Genomic DNA, 12,345 nt, shown 5'->3' on the forward strand with positions numbered 1-12,345 from the left:
CTGGCTGAGCCAGTGGGAGCGGCGGACGAAGCCTGGCCGAGACGGGTCATCGTGGCTGGCCGAGAGCAGCGCCACCGAGAAGTGGATGGTGCTTATCCATTTATGTTTATCCACTACTCGCTGCCATTGTGGATGCTCTAAGAAGTGGATGGTGCTTATCCATTTATGTTTATCCTTTATCTTCTGAGTTGTTAAGTTATTAGGGAGTCATGTAATAGTTGGTATCTTAGGAATACTATCTTGAATCCTTATGTTTAGGTATTCATCCTAATAAGTTCATACACATAAGAAAGGCATAGACTACTGTGAATAGCTTTTTGTTGGAACGCTCTAAACTAATGAAGATGCAATATGACCAATAAAACTGGTGAATTATTTTGAACTATTGTCATATGTCACATCACTTTCCACATAAAAACTTCTTCCATGAACCAATTCAATAAAAACAATTATAGTTTCAGTGTCATGCACAGGCCAGAACACAGTGGCATTTGATACATTATGTTGTTTATATAATATCACTATCATCCATCATCACTTCATCAGAAATAGTGGAACAGTCACCGATTGGGGCGATGATGAAGCTGGATCTAGCTCCAGCACGGCGACCTCGCTCCACGTTCGAGGATTACCGATGGGCTACAATGAGGTTATATCTAGACATGCGTCAATGTGCAACCAACAAGACCATGCTCGGCTCATGACCGACATGATTGAAGAAGTTTGGGAATGTAACCTTCATTAAGAATTTGTAGTTTTTTTTATATTTCATACTGACTCTTTCAACTTTCTATGAAAATAACTTTTTTTTTCAAATTTTGTAGTGTTTATATATTCAAATAAATAAAATACTATGGGGCGAACTATAGGGCAGGCTATAGGGCATCCCACTGCAGGTGAATGGGCAGGAGGATAAAATGATGATGTGGCGGAGGATAGGGCGGGCTATAAGGCGCCCCATTGTGGATGCTCTGATGGGGAAAAGAATTAAAACATACTTCTGAACCGGAGTGGACAAGACTTGTGTGCGTGTGCTTTTTTGAGAAGGTAGATTCAAATGTGAAGGGCTAGATATGAGTGTGGGTGTTCTCTGTATGTATGTGTGGAGAAATATTATACTCCCTTCGTTAAGCGGTAATGGATGCGTTTCTTTTCGGCACGAGATTTTAAAAAAAATTGTGTTAAGTGAGTTAAGTAAAGGAAAAATAAAGTAGGAAATGAAAAAGGCAGAGTGTGGGTGTTCTCAGTATGTATGTGTGGAGACATATTGTACTCCCTTCGTTAAGCGGTAGTGGATGCGTTTCTTTTCGTCACAAGATTTTAAAAAATTGTGTTAAGTGAGTTAAGTAAAGGAAAATTAAAGTAGGAAATGAAAAAGGCAGAAAGATGAATAGAGAATAAAGTACGCCCCCCATCCCACAATAATTGTCACAATTTTCCATTTCGGTCCATCCCACTCAATAATTGTCACACTTCATTTTGACCATAAATGGTAAGTAAGTCTCACACATTCCACTAACTCACTTCACTCACATTTTATTATAAAACCAATATAAAAAAGTGGGTCCCACATTCCACAAAAGGATGTCGTGTGCACATGTCCTTCTTATAAATTAATTTATAAGTTAAGGTGTCAAATCCAAAGGTAGTATCTATTATACTCCCTCCGTCCCAACTAAGTTGAGTCGTATTTCTTTTTTGGGACATCTCAATAAAGTTGAGTCATTTCTCTTTTTTGACAAAAAATAAAACATCCAATCACTCTTACTTTATTCATCATGTTATATGTACTTTACTCTCTCTTTATCTCTCATACTTTTTTCTATTTCCTATTTTATTTTACTTTTATTTAATTTATTCAACACAATTTCTTAATTCCGTGCCCAAAAGTTTTGTACCAACTTAGTTGGGACGGAGGGAGTATATTGTTGCACTTAAAATATTTGGTGATGTTGTCAAGCTGTTAATTATGGATTAGAAATTTAAATACAAGATATATAAAGACTAAATATAAAATAATGCAGAAACGTATGGAGAATGACTGAATTGGTAATAAAGAACTCAACTAATTGAGAACTTCGGAGTATAAAATCTCAATGTAAAATTATATATTTAAAGTCTTCTTTTAAGATCAATAATGAGGCCTTGATAGGCAAAGGGAAATCCTAAATTTATGGAAAATAAACTAAAAGGAAAATAAGCAAAATATAAAACCTAATTTGGTAGAAGGAAAAACAATTACTCCTAATATTTTTCTTTCTACTAATTCTATTAACTAGGAAATAAATAAAAACCAAAATATATTTTTCTTAGCCTCCAAATCTTATATTCTATAACTGCATCATACTTCTCTTCTTGAAAAAGACTTGTCCTCGAGTCTACTTTATTGAAATAACATCTTAACGTATTCAAAATTGCTCCAACTACATCATCATCTTCATCAAACCGTATAATAGGGGATCATCTTGTAGAAAGGGGTTCAGATACTTATCATTATCCCATGGAAACCTATGGCCTAAAGTAATTGATGAGCATAAAACACTTGTAGGAATCCAAATTATGAGCTCTCTTAATTTCATAAAAATCAAACAACTGCGCCGACGAGCAGTGCTCAAATAACAAACTGCACGAACTGTAAAGTGTCGCAAAAGAGATAGACCAAGTTTGAACAAACCTCATCCTGGGCAGCGTCGGGGATTTGCTCATCAATCCGGGGAGCTTGATAGGGCCCTCAAGCATCTGAATCACACCCGGATCGCGTCCAAATCTCTCTCAATCTTCAACGTATCCTTTGATAGTATTTGATTTGAAAATCTACCTACTTAAAGATCATGGCCGATCCAACAGCTTGAGCAACTTAGTCTGTAAAAGCTTCTCCCTTCACATTCTTTGAATTCTAGTTCAATTTGCTTCCTTTTATGCAAGTGAAATACATAAACACAGCATGTTAACGAACTTGTAATTCTATACACACTACATTCTATGACCATAAGCAAGAGAATGCCCGGTAACTTCGGTGTGTAGATGCTGAACCAATTTGGAACAAAGCATATGAAAATTTCACCAATAGTCTCCACAATTACATTCACCACCCTCAATGTGGTGAAAACGATTACTATCACGTACGATGATCGATCTGCCCGTGATCTTGGATATGAGTTTCATCACAACGTGGCAGTCCTCACAGCTGCGCAAGTTCTTGAAAACACGAACAGGCCTTCCACTTGGCGTCTTCATAATCCCATAAGCAACAACTAACCTTTCACTATGATATTTGATTGAATGATGCTTTTCTTCTTCTTCCACATTATACAGCACAATTTAGTCAACGAAACATATCCATTTTCTTTCATTCTAACATACAACTCTTCCAAGAAAGAGCATATGCTTTCACTCTCAGGATGAGTGATGTCTCCAGCAAAAAAGTTGTGAGTCTTGTTTGACACTTTAACCTAGCTATACGCAATCGTTTTTACAACACCCAAACCCCTCCTTTTTAATCCAATCCTCTCAGCATCTTCCCATCGACCTGAAGCACCATATATATGAGCAAGTTGAACATTCACCGAAGATTTCCATGGATCAATATATAGTAATATCTCAGCAGCTTTTTCTCCCAATTCTATATTTCCATGAGTCTTGCTAGCACCAAGGAGAGATCCCCAAATTTTCACGTTTGGCTCAAAAGGCATGCTTTTTATTAGGTCGTAAGCTTCGTCTAGACGCCCAACTCGACCTAGAAAATCAATCAAGCAGGAATAGTGCATTAGATTTGCCACTATACCGTGATCTTTGGTCATGGAATAGAAGTAATGTTTTCCTTTTTCTACGAAGCCACAATGACTACAAGCCATTAGAACGCCAACCTACATCAAAACAAGTGAGTACTCGATCAAAACAAGTATTTAGAAAAAAAAAATACAATGTAAATTTACCATAGTAATGTCATTAGGTTTTACAAATGATAGTTTCATTGACTCAAAATGTTGAAGAGCTTCTTGGCCTAAGCCATGTCTTGCATAACCAACAATAAGTGTAGTCCATGATATTACATCCGTATCCTCAATCCTCTCGAAAAGCTCATATGCCTCATTGATGCTTCCACACTTGCAATACATGGAAATAAGGGCGGTTTCCACATTGCAGTTTGCGAATCCTCCTTTAATAACATGCCCATGAATTTGCTTACCAAGCTCAAAAGCAACTATATCCGCCTACGCACTTATAACACTAGCAAATGCATATGCACTTAACATTTCCCGATCATTCATTGCCTCAGTAAACATAAGCAACGCGTCTTCGTGATCTCCATTTTGATTGTACCCGGCTATAATAGAGGACCACGCGATACAATCTCTATGTGGAATTTGATCAAAAACTTTCCTAGCCTTGTTCATTAACCCATTATGTGCATAACCAGACATCATTGTCCTCAATGACACAACATCCTTGACCGGCATTTGATCAAAAACTCTCCTAGCCTCATCCATTAACCTGTTTTGCACATATCCAGATATTATCGTGTTCCACGAGACAACATCCTTGACTGGCATTCGATCAAAAACTCTTTTTGCCTCATCCATTAACCCATTTTTCGCATAACAGACATCAATGTGGTCCATGACACAACATTCTTCACTGGCAATTGATCAAAAACACTCCTGGCCTCATCCATTAAACCATCTTTCACATAAACAGACATCATTGTGTTCCACGAGAAAACATCCTTGACTGGCATTCGATCAAAAACTCTCCTAGCCTTGTCGATTAACCCATTTTGCACATACCCAGACACCATCAAGTTCCACGAGACAACATTCTTAACTGGCATTTGATTAAAATCTCTCCTAGCCTCATCCATTAACACATTTTGCACATATCCAGATATTATCGTGTTCCACGAGACAACATCTTTGACCAGCATTCGATCATAAACTCTGTTTACCTCATCCATTGACCCATTTTTCACGTAACCAGACAACATTGTATTCCACGAGATAACATCCTTGATAGGCATTTGATCAAACAGCTGCCGGGAAGCTCTGATATTGTTGTTCTTAATATATCCCTTGATCATTATATTCCAAGCCACCAAATCCTTCACAGGCATTTCATCGAACAGCTGATGGGCCAGTTTAACATTGCCACTGAAAAAGCAGCCAGATATCATAGTGTCGCAGGCGACCTCGCATTTGCTTGGCATGGAGTTGAATAAATGCAACGCGGCGTCACATCGGCCATTGCGCAAATGGTTTCTGATAGCAATCGTGCATTTAACCATGTCTGAGTCTGTAAATTTGTTGATTTTGGCATTATTTCTTAAAGATGGTAATCGAGAGAGGCGATAAGTAGAAGAAGATTCATGGTGGCTAGAGTTTGAAGAGAAGGGAAATTTTTGTAATTTTCTGTTATGAATTGTTTGATGTAGAACATTCCCTTTTATAGGGATATTACAACTCTTAGGAACTCCCACTAATTTATTGTTTGTCTAGGTAAATACTACCTATTAAATGCAACAACAATTACCAAGTAGTTGGTACTTGGAATGTGGCTAACTAGCCGTTTTGCCTCTTTATTTGACACTCCCCTCAAGTTGAGCGACGGTATCTCCGATGTTCAACTTGGATAATACTTCTCTAAAACTCTTCGGATTCACTTCCTTAGTTAGAATATCAGCCAACTGTTCTTCTGATGGAACAAACGAGAACTCTATAATTCCTCCTTCCAGTTTTTCTTTAATGAAGTGGTGGTCGACCTCGACATGTTTGGTTCAGTCATGTTGTACTGGATTTTCTGATATGCTGATTACTGCTTTATTGTCGCAGAATAGCCTACTCTTACGGTTTGGGGAAAAGCCGATCTCTGTAAGCAATCTTCTTAGCCACATAATCTCCATGAGCCCACTTTTAATTCCTCGGAACTCTGCTTCAGCACTTGATAGGGCAACGACTTTTTGCTTCTTACTTCTCCAAGTGACCAGGTTTTTTTTTTTTTTTTTTTTTTTTTTTTTTTTTTTTTTTTTTTTTTTTTAGGAGGATCGACGATGGTTCCCCATCTACCCTCCGATGTGACTCGGACCCCGACCTAACAGTTGGAGGTGAAGCGTCTTACGCTGTAGGTGCGCTTCGTTGTCATTCTGGGCCCAAGGAGAAATTAATCCCCAAATCTGCACTTCCTAGGATTCGAACCTGCGACCTCCTAGGAAGTGAAAGCTCCCTGATATCAACTCCCAAGCCACTAGAGCAGCTTGGTTGCCTCCAATAAATTGAAGTATCCGCCGGTTGATTTTCTATCGACTGGATTACTTGCCCAATCAGCATCTGTATAGCCATCCACTTCAAGATCCTTCCCTCTTTTTAAGAATATTCCAAAGTTTGATGTTCCCTTGAGGTACCTCACAATTTGTAAGGCTGCATTCATATGTTCTTCTTGGGGTTGGTGCATGAACTGACTAACAACTCCAACTGCATAAGCAATGTCTGGTCTGGTATGTGAGAGATAAAGCAATTTTCCAACCAACCTTTGATATTTCTCTCGATCTGCCGACTCAGCTCCTTCAACAATTTTAAGCCCATGGTTTGGCACCATTGGTGTGTCGGCCGGTTTGCAGTCTAAAAGGTCTGTTTCTGCCAGTAGATTAAGAACATATTTTCTCTGTCTTAGAAATATCCCATGCCTTGATCTCAATACCTCTATTCCCAAGAAGTATTTCAGGGGGCCAAGATCTTTCATGTCAAATTCTTTGAACAGATTGGTCTTGAGGTTATTGATTTCTTCTGTATCATCTCCTGTGATAATTATATCGTCGACATAGATGATAAGGTAGGTAACCTTATCCCCCCTCCTTTTCGTAAAGAGTGTATGATCAGAAAGGCTTTGTTTGAATCCATGTATGATCATTGCTTGGCAAAACCTTCCAAACCATATCCTCGGGGATTGTTTTAAGCCGTATAAGGTTTTCTTCAGTCTGCACACTTGTCCAGGACCAAACTCGCCATCAAATCCTGGTGGAACTGTCATATAGACTTCCTTGTCCTTTTCCAATTCTCCATGGAGAAAGGCATTAGTCACATTCAACTAATGTGGTGATCAATCCTTACAAGCTGCAACTGACAACAATGCTCGGATGGTGTCAAGCTTGGCAACAGGGGAGAAAGTTTTATCGTAGTCAATCCCATAAACTTGAGTGTATCATTTAGCCACCAATCGCGCCTTGTATCTCTCGATTGATCCATCTGCACGTCTTTTGATAGTGAAAACCCACCTACATCTGACTGGTTTTTTTCTTCTGGAAGAGTACACTTTTCCCATGTTCCATTCCTGATCAGAGCATCAACCTCCTTCTTCATGGCTTCCCTCCAATGTTTGTGCTTGACTGCTTCTTGGAAAGACTGAGGAATTTCTTCTTCATATAGGGCTACCTCGAATGCTCGGGCCATTTCTGTGAGGTGTCCCTGAGCGGTGTTTGCCACTGAATATCTTGTTTTCCTCCCTTTTCAGTCCGGAGAGTATCTCTTGGGAGGAATTCCCCTTGTACTTCTGTATGGTAGATCATACTGCTTGTTATTGTTGTTCCACTCCCGGTGTCTCCTTCACGGCTTATCCTGTCAATGTTAGTGACTTCCAATGGAACTGTGTTGGTTTCAGAATTGTTTACCTCAGGATTTTCATACGAGGTTGATGGTGGGCGGTCTCCTCGACTTCCATGGACTGACTAGTGGACTGCGATAGCTCGTTGGTATGACTTTCTTCAACAATTTCTTCTATGATAGGTTTGGGTCCTTTCCTTGACTCGTCTCCCCCTTGGACAGATTCGGGTTGATGGGTGGTTGATTCTGTTGGGATATACAACCAATTTAGTGGGTCACTATTTGGACTATGTGTTTGATTCTCCCCCTGACCGCTAGGTTGGCTGTAGTAGTATTCGGTTTCCACAAAGTCACAGTTCATGGTTGTGTACATGTGTTTAGTCACGGGGTCATAACATCGGTACCCTTTCTGATTAACCCCATATCCAAGGAAAACACATTTAACGGCACAAGGAGAGAATTTGGTACAGTCCTGTTTGGGAATGTGGACGAAAACCGTACAACCAAAGAATTTCGGTTCAAGAGTGAGGTGGGTTGGTTTTTGTATGGCTTCATGGTTGATAAATGTATCGATGGATGTTTTAAAATTAAGGATACCTGTTGGGAGACGGTTCATAAGATACACCGATGTGGCTATAGCTTCTGGCCAAAAATGTGTGGGTATTTTAGATTCGATGAGGAGAGCTCTGGTGATTTCAAGAATGTACCTATTTTTCCGTTCTGCTACCCCATTCTGTTCAGGCGTATAGGCAAAAGAAGTTTGGTGAATAAGACATTTTTCAACAAAGAAAGCTTTCATGTTGGCATTTATGTATTCCCCCCTCCCATTGTCAGACCATAGGACCTGGATATTTTGTTTATACTGAGTTTGGACCATACTATAAAACTGGGTGAATTTGTCGAAAATCTCAGATTTATGTTTTAAGAAATATACCCAAGTCATACGGGAAAAGTCATCAATAAACAGGAGAAAATATCGGAAGCCCTGACCCCCATGGATTGGGGCAGGACCCCACACATCCGAGTGAATTAATGAAAACGGGGTAGACACACGAGTATTATTAAGCTTAAAAGAGTGACGGTGGCTTTTGGCTAGATGACAAGTTTCACAATCAAGAGAGTGCATGCTAGAAGCAATCTTAGGAAACAACATTTTCATATATCCTATAGAAGGATGTCCTAACTGACGATGTAAAAGCCAAGTCTTCCTTGTAGTTGATCCATGAGTCAGTAATGCCGTACTTTGTTGAGCTATCTCGTCCACATAGTACAGTCCACTTCGTTCAGTGCCACGCCCAACTATCGTCTCCGTCTTGGTATCCTGTAATATACAAAAACGAGGTTGCATCAGTAACTTGCAATTTAGCTCATTTGTCACATGACTGACGGATAAAAGCTTATTTGAGAAAGTTAGAACGAGGAGGCAGTTAGAGAGCCGGAGAGTTGGAGAAATATCAATGGTACCCGCCCCCTCTACTCGAGCTAAATCCCCTCCGGCAGTTTGGACATAGGCTTTGGTAGGCTTAGATATGTGGAGGAAATATGTTGGATCAAAAGAGATTGTATCGGTAGCACCACAATCAAAAATCCATTGACTATCTTTCTTTGCAACAGTGGTGGATGAGGTAAAGGCTAATGCTTTAAAAGAGTTGTGGCACGGTATAGTAGGCTGAAAAAGAAGATCATTTGATTTGTTTAGGGTAATTTTGGAGTTTGAAAAAATGCCGGGGCTGATTTGCAGTTGTTTGGAAATATTAGGGTGATTTTGGTGCTTTATGAAAGTTTTGGGGTATTCCATGGAGATAATGAAAGTTTTGGGGTAGTTTTAGATAGGTTTTTGGGAATGGGGTTTAAAACGGGATTTAGAAGAGTGAGGGGGGTTCCGAATTTAGGAAAGAAATGGGGGGTTCTTTTGAATTTGGGATTAAAAAACCCCCCCAACGAGCTAAAACTCGCCGCCTCCACTCCTTCTCTAACCCTAGTTACTGCCGGTTCCACTCCTCCTCCATCTCTAGATTTGCTGGTTCATTTTCCGATTTGTCTCCGATCGGTGATGAGATGGGACCGCCGGTGATTTGATTACCTTCTGACCATGCCCTTGCGACCGCGACGGATGCTGTCGCCTTGCTCTCATTGTCTCCATCGCTGGTTGACGGACGGTTGTTCCCTGGTTGAGTTGGCTTGCCTATGCTGCCCGTCGTGTTGCCGGTGTTGGTAGCTCGATCGCCAACTACTGCGGCCGCCGTCGCTCTGCCTCCACCAACGCGATTCTGATTCTGTCGAGACTTCTTCATGTCTTCCCACTGAAGAGGTTACGAGGTGCGTAGGTGTCGTTCAAGTGAGGATATATCCTACTGGCAGGATAAAGATCCTAACTAAGCCTAGACCTCGTCTTCAAAGATTCCTCAACCCACTTCTACTGATCAGTATAGTGGAGGTAAGGGTCGAATCCCACAGAGATGGTGCGTTTAAACTACTGCGGTGATGTTTTGGAGGGTTGGTTAGCTACCACGCTCGGGTTGAGTTTCTACCTAGGCGAGTAATTAAAGGGTTGCGTCCTACTGACTACGATGGGGGAGCAGATCGTGGAATGCATCTGTGTACGTGGAAATGAGGGGACATGGTGTAACAGAAATTGTTTGGAAAGGACGGTATTTCTATTTTTGGCTAAACAGAATATTCAGAGTGTAGTGGAGGTAGTGGTGACTAGGCTGACAGATCTGCAGGTACAACCAGAGGTGAAGGACAAAAGAAAGCAAAAGTAAATAAAAGTAAGGTGGTCCCCAATCTGGATGTAGACATCGTCTTCTCCAACAACACAACTTAAACTCAGATCACAATTCCAGATCCAACCCGGCAAACGCAGATTAACAACTCGCGAACACAGATCTAAAACTAAGAAATCAAATCTGAGATCAAACGCTGAAACTGGACTTCTGCATGCTGGTCAACATGAAAGATCGATTCAGAAAATAAAACGAAGCCTTGCATGCAACGATCTACCTCCAGATCAAATAGTACATGTTTACCTATCCTAAAGAAATTTGTTACGTAACAGAATTTAGAGATTTAGCACTTAAAACACCGAGAAATCTTAGATCTAAGCTAACTAGACAAGGAAAGAAAAGAACACTACAATGAACGAAACGGAAATCAACTTCATAGCATTAACACGTTCGGATATCCAAGCAAGCATTTCAGAACAACAAAATCCCAAAATGTAACAGAAATCCAACGTAAAGACGGAGAACTAATTAAACTACGAAAGCAATTTAAAGATTGTTTGCCACTCCGGGCGATAAAATCTCTGACTGGAACTACGATCTAGCTAACTGGAACGGACGATGACTGGAACTCGGGAACATTCTGAACGTCAGGTGATCATGGCTCGGCGAGGCAAGAAGTGGACACGGCTGAAAGACTGAAATTACCGAGAGAACTCTCTACCTAAGGATGATGGTGAATTTAAGTCTATCCCCCCCCGGCTTCTCCTTCTCTCTCCAACTTGGCTACCTTTTATAGGGAGGCTACCCTTGATTTTAGGGTAAATCCTCGCTGCAATTTGACTTCTTTGCCCTTAATTGTGGGTAATCCGTCCCAGCTATCCGTCTTCTTCATCTCAAGCCGTTTCAGCACGTATACGGATCAGTATGAGACCATGCTGGCGCTTTTTCTACCCGAACACTCCGGAACTTCCCTACTGGTCAGAACACTTATCCTGCACACTTTGAGCAACTGCTTTGCAAATATAATCATTTAAACCTGTCATACTGACCAGTAACCGAGGCCTAGAATACGACTTATCAAACTGCTCACACTTACCACATGCTTGCCCTCAAGCGTGAAGAACAAACAAAAAGCAATAAGTCGCATTCTAGCCTGGTTACTTCCCTGCCCGACTCTACCTAAAACTGGACTCTAGACTACAACGACGAAGAAGAAAGAAAACACAAACACAAACACAGAAATACATAAAACACTAATAGATTGGGCTACATTTTCAACCATCCCTCCCCTCGGGATCAGGTGCAATCCGGCCTTAGACAGCCTTGAACTTCTGCCGCCCCCCTCTTTCTCTCCCAGTCAGTACATCTGCTTGTCAAGATCGCCCACACTCTCGGTCAACCACTAGGTTCACTCAGTCACTCGCACCTCACCAGGAACGTTAGGACTGAATTCTCTCATCATGCTCAACCACAATTGCTTTGGACTTAGATCTCACGTGCAGCTACTGAAGGACTTTAAGGCTTGTAACGGGGCTGTTGGGTTGTAGTGTTTTGGGTAGATGTTCCTAAGGCTCTAAGGTTCAAAAACTTCTATTTAATTTATGAAGGGGGATTGTGTGCATCAGGCTTCTGATCAGTTGCTTTTCTTAGCTGGTGCTTCTGGCTTGAGTTTCCAACTGGTTAGTAGGCTTCTTGTGGCTTCGCCACCCTTATTCCTTCATTTTTTTGTGTGGTCAAATCTCTGACCATTTTCTTCTTTTCTTTCTTTCTTCCTCTCTTTTTTTTTTTTCGTGGCTTTGCCACCCTTATCCCTTCCTTTTTTTGGACCTGGAATGTCTCCCTGGTCGATTTTCTTCTAACTTTCCTGCCCAGCTGGTTTCTGCTTTTTTCACACTTCTTCCTAGCCAGTAAGCTCCATTTGTTTCATGCCTTACACACAGTCCCAGGGGCTAGGGGTGTTTATCTGGGTATAAAAGGTTAAGAAAAAAAAGGGTTCTAAAGGTGGTTTTTTTTTTTTTTTTTTTTTAACG

General features: G+C 40.7%; 1 pseudogene; it reads right to left on the reverse strand.

Annotated features, from left to right (window-relative positions):
* Positions 1-2,470: 2,470 nt before the first annotated feature.
* LOC121781549 lies at positions 2,471-7,020 on the reverse strand (annotated as a pseudogene).
* Positions 7,021-12,345: the final 5,325 nt, after the last annotated feature.

Source organism: Salvia splendens, chromosome 20 (assembly GCF_004379255.2).
Source record: "Salvia splendens isolate huo1 chromosome 20, SspV2, whole genome shotgun sequence".
NCBI classification, from domain to species: domain Eukaryota; kingdom Viridiplantae; phylum Streptophyta; class Magnoliopsida; order Lamiales; family Lamiaceae; genus Salvia; species Salvia splendens.